At 36.2% G+C, this 10,429-nt stretch overlaps 1 protein-coding gene across 1 annotated transcript in view; it reads right to left on the bottom strand.

The window, feature by feature from the left end:
* nat16 (N-acetyltransferase 16) overlaps nt 1–10,429 on the bottom strand; it is a 57,239-nt gene that overhangs the window by 17,040 nt on the left and 29,770 nt on the right. The window lies entirely within an intron of this gene.

The following is a 10,429-nucleotide window of genomic DNA, read 5'->3' as shown; positions in this document are numbered from 1 at the left end:
ATTATAAATGCACACAACGTGTTGGAAACCTGTGTTTGTTGACTGACTTATTTGTCAGGCTTACGAGACAAAGGCTGAAAAAAAGATCGATTCACTTCGCGTTTAAAATAACACAAAACAGCGTAAAAAGACCTCCACACAAGACCACGTTTATGTATGTATGTATTTTTATTTTGATAGCTGCCGATTAAACTGAAAGTTACAACATTGACATGATTATATGAGTAGTTTTTACCGAGAAATCGATCAGAAGCGCCGTAAATATGGTCAGATCCGCCGGATCCACTTCTCTGGCTGCAATGCGCGCTCCCGACAACGGGGGAACAGATTTTCTCAGGGGAACAGAATTTCTCACAAGACCGTCTCAATTCATCACATAAACATTTAAAGCACAGGTGTCAAACTCAAGGCCCGGGGGCCAAATCTGGCCCGCAGTAGCTTTTTATGTGGCCCTCTGGACTCCAAATTACATCAATGAGTCCTTCCAGTTTTTCACAAATCTGCAAAAATCACACAAAGTCAACAAATTTCCACATTTTTGTCCTGATTTTACTGCTAATTTTCTCAAAATTGGTCAAAAACATTGAATCCGTAACTGATGCAGCGAGTGATAAAGTCACATTTATCATACATTAGCGTAAATACTGTAAAAAAAACAATTATAAATATTTCTTAATTTTCACCACAAAATCTGTCATTTTGATTGCAAAAATAAACACTAAAATAATCACAAATCCTGGAGGAACAGCTATTTATTGATATTTTAACAGTTTTATTGGTTTTATCAATAGATTCTGGTGCAACCRGCCCTTTAAGAACATTCAGATTTTTGATTCGGCCCAAAATAAAAATTAGTTTGACACCACTGATTTAAAGGGATCTATGATTAGTTGTAGTAATAGAATTTATTTGAGAAATGTTTATTTTAAATGCAATACTGTAGGTTGTTTAGTTTTTATACATTTTAATAAAATATTGTCACACGTAGTAGTTCACGCTTGCAATGCATCCTGGATAAATAACGTCTAACGGTCTTGTGATTGCTTTGTTTCCATATCTGCACACATTTAGGAATAATAAGCTTTTTGCACCTTATCTTCTGCGATATGGAGGATATACATGCTTATCCATGCAGGGTCCCCAGGGGAGGTGGGCGCATCCTGGACACGTCACCGGTCCATCGCAGCATCTCGAAATTCATGCAGAATAAATGACTCCTGTTTGTGTTAGACTGCCTTTATTTTGTGAATTATGTTTTTTTTTTTTGTCTTGTGAATGTTTTTAGTTAGTGTACACATTTCATCTATACAGTGTGAGGGTAAAATTACAACAGAACTACGTTGAATAAAAAAAAAAAAAGATAAAATCACAATAAGCCAAAATCTGTACTAAGACATTTTAACTTATTAGACTTTAATAATAATCATGTAACAACGTTTAAAAATGCTTCTAATTTAATAAAATAAAAATCTGTTATGTTTTCACCAATCACAAATTTCCACTGTTTTTGACAAACCTTGAAAAATATTCTTGATGCTGATGTATAAATATTGGCCTGAAGTTCTTTATTTTACCACTTATTTAACAAAATCTGGAATGAGCATTTCAAGAACAATGTTTAGAGAATTACATATAAAAATAAATATTTTCTATATAAAGTACAAAAGCACATTTTTATTTTATATTCAAAGATGTTCTGCCTTTAATATTCCATTTTCTCCATTCATAAGGATTTGTCTGATTTATAGAAATAATTATCATCTTTTATCTGCATTTTGTTTTGTGCAGCTTTAATAACAGAAATAAAAGTAGAAACAGGATGACCATATAGACAGGTATTAATTACTCTTACTGTACCTTCAAAGTCATCATTCATCTTGGAACTTTTCCACATTTTTTGGCCTACTTAAATAAACAATTTTGTTTTATGTGTTAAGCAGACAGCAGGCTGGTCGCTGACTTTTTTAAATCAGAACATTTCACTGTGTGAAGTGATCAGAAGTCGGTATCGTTCTCTGAATGAGGAGAAAATCCCACAGAATTGCTCTCCTTCACCAAACACACTCCAAAGCCTCATGTCCAAAAGTTTCTCTCTCAAAGTGTCAGACAAGGCAGATGAAATGAGAGAGTGATGGAGGGAAAACATTCATTTTGGAAGTTGAGAACGACAGTAAATCACACCACCAATCCCATTTATCATTGCTTTTGTTGTGCAATCTATTGTTTTCTTTTAATTTAGCTTCTCGGACTCCTGGGGTCCACAGCAGAGAGGAGCGAACCACACCGTAAATTAGAGTGATAGAGAACCGTAGTGGAGCAAGATGCTTTCAAGGTCAGAGTCGATGATAAGATGGAATTTTATTATTTTATTGATTGAATCAGTTACCTCTACAATGTTCTCTGTGCATAAACTTGAAACAGTCTTTGGTCTGCATTAAGTAGTTGTGTGTGAATTGGAATTTGGTGACAAAAAAAAATCTGACAGCCATTTCATTTTGTCAGTTTACACACACACCTCACCGCTTGGTGCTGACGCACAAACGCCTTCAACTTCACACACAGAGAACATCACAAAAAACTTCCATCAATTTATCATCAATACTCAGCCTGTCAGAGGACATGGAAAAAAATGATCCTGACTTACTTTCTCAAGATCCTGCAAATGTTTCTCAAGGTCCTGTGAAAATGTATCAAGATCACCTGTATTACAGGATCCTTTATGCTAACTTTGCAGCTTCTTTGTTAGCCTTAACAGGAAAAACATAATGTATTATTTTGTATTTGACACACCATCACAGTGATTGCCCATGTCGAAACCCACTGTGACCATTTAATAAGTCAATAAGCGTTTTATAAAGGATTCTAAACGCAATACAAGTTTTTATCTCTAAGCAGAGAAATATGTAATCACGTCCTGCAGTCACAAATTATGATGGGTCGTATAATTTGGTATAGCAACTTAATTGGGATTTTTCAAATATTTTGCAGGATCTCAAAAAACCTTTGCAAGGTTTTGAGAGAGAAAGTCAGAATCACTTTCTCTTGCCGGCTCTGTTCTCTGTACATCTCTCATCTGGACGCCATCTAAGAGCTGATGGCGGCGCGTTGAAGAGTTATGGTTTGGTGAGAGGTTTGGTGTGCGTCTAGCTCAGGTACCTCACTGCTACGGGATTATTCGTTAAGAGGAATGTTTGCGGGATCAGGTAACATTCAGAAAGTTTAGCCAACTTCTGATCACTTTAACTGGTGAAAGGTTCTGTGATTTCAAAATTATCTCACTGTAGAGAAAAAGTTTAATCTTCAGATTGTTTAAATATTAAACAATGAAGTGCAACTAAATATTATCAATGCAAATAATTGAGGTACAATTGACAGGATTTTTTTTTTTTACCCACTTTAGCCAAAATGGCAGACAATGAAAAAGTATAGCGACTGCTTTTGTTTTTATGAATCTGTTGAAATAAAAGTGGAACTTACAAATATACTTCCTTTCAATTAGATTTATTTGGCCCACCCATTTTTTCAGGCTTGGCAGAAAAGATTTCTGGCCCCATCACTGAGTAAAATATTAATATGTCTTAACATTTTCAAACCAAGAACAAAGATATAAACACAACTACGCCACTGTTTTGGTGAGTGCGTCAAGCTAAGGTAGCAGGGCTCGGAAGGCTGTTCACAATGCATTGTGGGCCGGACATGTGATGTTCATGCAACAATTCTTGGTTGCATCAATGAGGTAGATACGGTTAGATATTATGATGAGATTAAATTATAATAATTTTCCCAATATCCATCATCTTTGATAAGGTTTTTTTTAAACAGTGACTGAAAAATCTGTTGGTTCCGTTACAGGAATGCTGAACCACTGCTGAGGGACTATTCTACTGACAGGGGTGTTTGTGGGATCAGGTAACATTTAGAAAGTCTTGTCAACTTTTGATCACTTCAATTGGTCACAAGTTGCAGGATTTCAAAACTTGGTGACTGCAGAGATAGTTAAATTTCAGCTTGATGATCATACGATGTGGATTACAATTATATTGAAACATTACAATAATAAATTTGACACATCAAATGAATAAATTCAAATACATAAATCACCACCTAAAATAACTCTTTGAAGAATTTGAACTAATATGAGTTACAACATTTAATTTCCCTTTGGGATCTATAAAGTATTTGTAAATTAAATTTTAATATATATTTGGCCCACTAATTTTTTCTTAGGCCCGCCCAAAAAGCAATTCCTGGCTGCGCCACAGAGTGATACACAACTTTCAAATTTTTTATAAAAATAAAAATGTGACAAATGATGTACGTGTTCTTTTCTGCTGAGTAAAATGTGTGTAATTTAAATCTGTTTCTTGAAGTTCTCAGAGGTTTGCTAGAGAACATCAGTGAACTGGTGGCATTATGACGTCCAAGGAACTGTAACCGAAGTGAAAACTGGTTCTATGAAGTGTTTAGTCAAAGGGGTTGAGTACATTATACTTTAAAAGGATTTTCTTTCCTTTTCATGCGGCGTCCCAATTATGCAATACTTCATGTTTGGTCTTTCTCCTTCCATTCCAATTGAAAAATTAGGTATTAACTAAATTTAAACGTGACAAACTGTAAAAACGTACAAGGGTTATGGGTACGTTAGCAAAGCATCTGTCTGTCAGAACCATTCTTGGCGTTACAGTCACCAAGGGAACGACTAGCTGAAGCTCCAAAGAGACTAGGTATAGAAAACAGGACAGCCTTGTCAGTGATTTTGTAACAGTCCTAGCTAGGTTGCCATTTTCTCAAAGTGATCAGTGCATAAATAACGGTGTGCTACGTCCCAGAGGACGGCACACAGGAGGGGCTGTCCAGAAACCCTGTTAAGATTCTGAACATACTGATGGTGATGGTGAAGAATTGAGGAATCCTGACCCCGTTGGAAGAGGGGCATTTAGCATCCACACCCACCCTCCCTCACAAACAAACTGGTACCCTGAGCATGGTATATAAAACTCTGATAATGAAAATATCTGTAAAATATATATATATATAGCTTTCTCTTGAATGATAACCGATTGAATAATCAATCATAATATGTATAATTTGTCATAATATGTATAATTTGTGATATAAGTGGTAAAAAAAGATTTAAAATTGATTTTTGTAACTAGATCGAAAAGTGTAAAGATGTTACCAAGCCATACAAAACTCTTCCCACACGCATTAACTATGAATATTAAATATTTAACGCAAAAAAAAAAATCAAATAAAATAAAGTAAATGGTTGGTGTCTTACACCTTCCTTTGCTGGGAAAATATCCTTCCAAAATACGAGAACAAATATTTTCAATTCTAATATCTTATTGTTTCCACTCAAAAGTCAGATGTCACTTCCCAAACACCAATGGCTTCTCCACAGAACCATTTTCTGTACATGTTCAGTGTCTCATGTACAAATACCTTCTGCATTTTGTTCATTTCTGGTCCTTCTACTCAGATTGTGTGTGTTAGCAGGATTAAACACGATGCTGTATCCTTTATGGCCACAAGTGGGTTTTTTTCTGCTCTCTTGTTGAAGGAAAAAAAAAACTATATTCTTACTGGATTTTATTGAATAACTGTGACATTTCCGTGTTCTTTGAAATGTGCTGGTTTTATTCAGAGTTCATCCCAGATTATGGGAAACTAACTGAATTGGACAACGAGAACTGTGAACTGTAAACACCATTCTTAAAAACATGCATGTACACACTGACTTGTAAACCGAGTAAAGATATTTGTTCTGCTGGTATAATCCTATTTACAGAGTGCAGTATGGTCTACCTCTGGTCTGACTTGTAAGATGTTTTGATGAGTCAAGCCAGCTCAGGGTTGGAAGAACAGAGTGATGGAGTTGGGGGAACTATCTTACTGCTTAACCTGTATGTTTATCAATTGACAAACTTTCTCCACATTCATAGCTGCTACAGTGTGGCACAAACCTGTGTCTTCTGGAATGTGTAGCTGAATAGACAGAGGAATCCACTCACTGCTGTGCAGCTGTGATTATATCTACATCTATTGGTTGGCTAAGTGTGTGGCTGAGGCTAACTGAGATAAGTATCCTCTGTTCTGACTAACATACATGCGTCTTTTAAAACCACGGTGAGACATAACATGTATGAAACTGACACCAGAAATTATTTTAAGCTGATTACTGAAGATGTACAGAGCATCACAATGATGGCTTTCTAAGAGTTGAGATGTTTTGTTTTTAAAAATAGTTTAAAACCCATTTTAAATGAATATCTGTAAGCTCATTGGTCCAACGGTGCCCTCAGCCCGGATGGCAAAACGTGACAGCTGATTGGTTTAGGAATCACCACATGTGACTTGCTTGGTTTTAAGATCGGCATCAAAAAAGAAAAGAATTCACACAGACATGCAGATAGATTTGCTAATTTGCTTTATTTAACCAGAACGAAATAAATTATTATGGGATGTGAGAGTGTCAGTGTAGATCAGCAAAAGGTAGTTTGTCTAAGCATCTTCAGCAGTGATGTAAAAGGAGGCAAAGCACAGTTAGGAATTGTTTTAGTCACGACGATAACTAAGAGACAGAAACTGCTTTATCAGAACATTTGCCTATCACACCTGCAGAAGGAACTTGAACAATCTACCAAGGTGACTTTAACAGGGGAAGGTGTGATGGAAGGGAGACATGATGGTGGTCCTGTTACATTTCAACAAATACTGTCATAATCACTACAGAGATATATGCTGTCTCCTTGTTTTTATTTATCTTCCATTGCTGGTGAAACAACATGTAAAATAATGTTTTAATATTTTTAAGAATCAATTTGCAGATTTTTTTTTTTATGCATTACTCAAAGAGAAATAAAGTTAAATACAGTGTGAATACAGTGCATGGAGCTAATCAAATGGGTGTGAGCTTCATGAGTCCAAGCCAAAACAACACACTCCGTGTTAACTTGAATAATGGCAGCTGTATGTCTTCAAAAAAACAACCAATGTATTCAAGCAAATTTTCAAAAATAGTAACTATGATGAACTATGAACTTACAGAGCTTATTTAAGATGGGTTTTTAGAAATATCAAACAATTTTAAAAACTTTGAATAGCCCCCTTTTTAAATTGCAGAAAACAACTAACATGCTAAAAAAACAAAACAAAACAAAAAACCATATAAATAGCAGGACAAGGCACACACCTTCATCACTCCGTCCTTCCAACCCAGAGCTGACCTAAAACCTCCCACAGTGGCTTCTAATGGCAACTGTGCAGAACAAATACATACACCTTCTCTTAAAACACTGCACATGTTGACCACTGTTCTGACTAAAAATATATGAGAAGTGTAAGTAAATGACTGCAGGAAAAGAGAGGCAATGTTCACACCTAATAATTATCTGTCTTTCTCTGGCTGGACTGATCAGTTGTTCTTTTTTAACTGTCAACTTGTTCAACCTCTAAAGGGGCAGTATTATGTGTTTTCTATAGGCACACAGTAACTGTCCCTATCACTTATTATAAAACTACTGCATACATCAAACATGACTCGTGAGAAATTTCACTTTGCAATTTAGCATCTTGTAACTGGGCCTCTGCCTCTTTGAGACGTTCCTGCTCTTTCCCACACATTGCCTCCAGCGCGTCAACATTACGCTATGAAGCTTTCGCAAACGTTCATCAGACAACTGAGCAGATGTGTTTGCTAATTTCTGCTGCTACTAGTTTGAAGGAGCAGAGTACCCTGTAATGCAGAAGCTTGGAAGCTACATCTCTGGGGAGGAGCTGTGCATGAAAGGTGGTCTTTGGTTCCCCCAGGCATCTTAAAAACCTGAACGGTTGCCATGGGAAGTTCAAGGATTTCTCAAACATGCTTGAAAGAATCAAAGCAACTCTATGGGTATGTTTTCGATGAGGGAATGACTCTGCAACATGACGTAAAGCTCAAAAAGTCGATTTTGACATAATACTGCCCCCTTAAATTAAGCCACTTTGTTGCCCTTCAGCTGTAATCTTGGTCAATATAGACAACAGGCTTCCTGTCTGTCTGCAGTGCTGCAGTTTGTAGAGAAGTACAGACGGGTAAGCCTGAGAAAAATACATTTTAAAAAACCTTCATCTCAATCTCTAATGAGCCATCGAATGGGAAGAGATACAAAGGCTTTCATTCAGTCTCTCATGTTTAGAAACAGTGGCGATTAAACCTGGCAATGTAAAGTTTTATTATGATCACAACGTTAATCATTTGAAGAGCCTGACCTACTTAAATCTCAGCCGAGAGCAGCGGGAGAAAAAAAATATGGTGCAAGCATCTATATGACACCAGAATCCTGGCTGTCACCAGATCAGGAAGACGCTGGATTTTAAGTTGATGTAAAAATCCGTCCTAACTCGGGAGCTGCTGAACAGAGCAAAGCTGCAATGGCTTTATGTTATGTTTTATTTACACGTAAAACATAAAGAGCAGAGCGTCAACAACAGGTACTTTGTACCAGCTTCATTGCTTAATGAGGTAAAACGTGAGATTTTACCACCGTCAGTGCTAAACGTTTCAGAACGGTTTGGTTGCGCGTTTGGGATCAAATTCCTGTCGAACACCCGGACGTGTGTTCAACTGCGGCTGTACATGAGAGGCTTATGGAAGAAAGTCTGCTTTTAAACTTACTAAAAGTAAAGAAAAAAAACAAATAAATAGTAATAGTACCACACTGGTATTGATCCAGAACTAATATTAATGTCTGTATTGGTAGTATTGATCTATCCTTCCATAGAGGACAAACATGAGAGTGCAGATCTGTGGAGCTTTCTGACAAAAAGCAGAATGCATCTGTGCAAGAGGCACTAGAGTCAGTGTGAGAGCAGAGTTCTCAGTGGGAGCAGTTCAATATCAGAGTGAAAATGAGAAATCTTAAATAAAACACACATTTCTTAAAGAATATGTATATTTCATGTGTGTGTGGGTGTGTGTGTGCGTGCGTGTGTGTGTGATGAACTGCGCAGCCTGACATCATTTAATAGAAGCGCAGTGTTTTCCTTCACCGTGATCCGGCTGACTGCTCAGAGTCTGCGTGCGTTAGCAGCAGACAGACAGGCAGGTTTTGACGCGTCTGGAAGGATGCACGCACGTTGGGATTGTTGGATTAGATTTTTTGTAATCCCTCTTTTTTATCGCCTGTTAAAAATAATATTCTTTCTTTACAAGTGAGAATATTAACTGGAGGCTCATGAAAACTAATAACAGAATAGACGAACACTTTTAAACTTTCCGCCCGTGTTGTGTTGCCGGACAGAGGAGGACCAGCTGCAGTGCAGAAGGGCAGACTGAATTTAGAACATAAGTAAAGCTGGATCGGAGTACTTTTTTTTTTTTTTTTAAGATTAACTAGCACAACACTGTACCATTGAAGTGAATCTTTTACATTAGATTTGTTACATACATATTTTACAGTCAAATACTTGAAGAAAAGGGGAAGAAGCATCTGGCCCCAAGTGAAATTTAAAAATGGTCTCTACTTGTAGAGCGTTTTGTCAATTTCAGAAGACCCTCAAACCTCTCAGGTATTTATATCGGAGCATATTAACAAAATTTTAAAGCACATTTAAACTGATATTCCTAACCCTAGTTATTGTTGTGACTACAGGAATGAAGGGAATCTGTAATTCTTATTTGATCCTGAACTATCCCTTCTTATAATTCAACACCTCCATTGTTTTTGTTAAAGTGCCTTTAAACTTGTGCAGACTTAGTAACCCCATCTCAGCCTTTAAACATATATAAAGTTTCAGTTTTTACAGAAAGAGCAGAAGAAGGTTTGAAAATGAGGTAAAGGGACTGTTATCTCTTCAAAATAAAAGAACACTTGTACTATTTCTAGAATGCATTATTGCTACCAGCGAAACAAATCTTACCATTCCTCTTAAACCTTTAAAACAAACGGGATGTACAAAATTGAGTTAACATCAAATACACTAATAAGCTAAGAAGGTTATGATTTTTGTCTTACACTAGATTTACTATTATGTTGTTTTTTTGTCTCAAACATACTGACACAATGAAAATGTCAATTTTCCTCAGATTTAGCACTAGAAGTATCTAAATTTGCATGCAATGGACTTTATGCAAGGTTTCAGAACAACCCTGCCAAAAATATTTGTGCTATTGACCTGCAGGAAACTCTTTTGACTATGCAGCATTAATCATCCCCCTAAGTGTTCACTTTCCATTGAATAAAATATATCAGAATGTAAGTTTGTTAAAATATACTTTTTTCTCTTAGTTTCTTTCTGTCCAAAAAAAATGTTTTTTTATTTTTTTATTTTAGTGTATTTGAATTCTGTTCTTTCTTTCTTTCTTTCTTTCTTTCTTTCTTTCTTTCTTTCTTTCTTTCTTTCTTTCTTTCTTTCTTTCTTTCTTTCTTTCTTTCTTTCTTTCTTT

The sequence above is a fragment of the Poecilia reticulata genome, linkage group LG18 (genome assembly GCF_000633615.1).
Source record: "Poecilia reticulata strain Guanapo linkage group LG18, Guppy_female_1.0+MT, whole genome shotgun sequence".
Classification (NCBI taxonomy): Eukaryota; Metazoa; Chordata; class Actinopteri; order Cyprinodontiformes; family Poeciliidae; genus Poecilia; species Poecilia reticulata.
The sequence above is the reverse complement of the archived record's forward strand: the minus strand, read 5'-3'. Positions and strand labels throughout refer to the sequence as shown.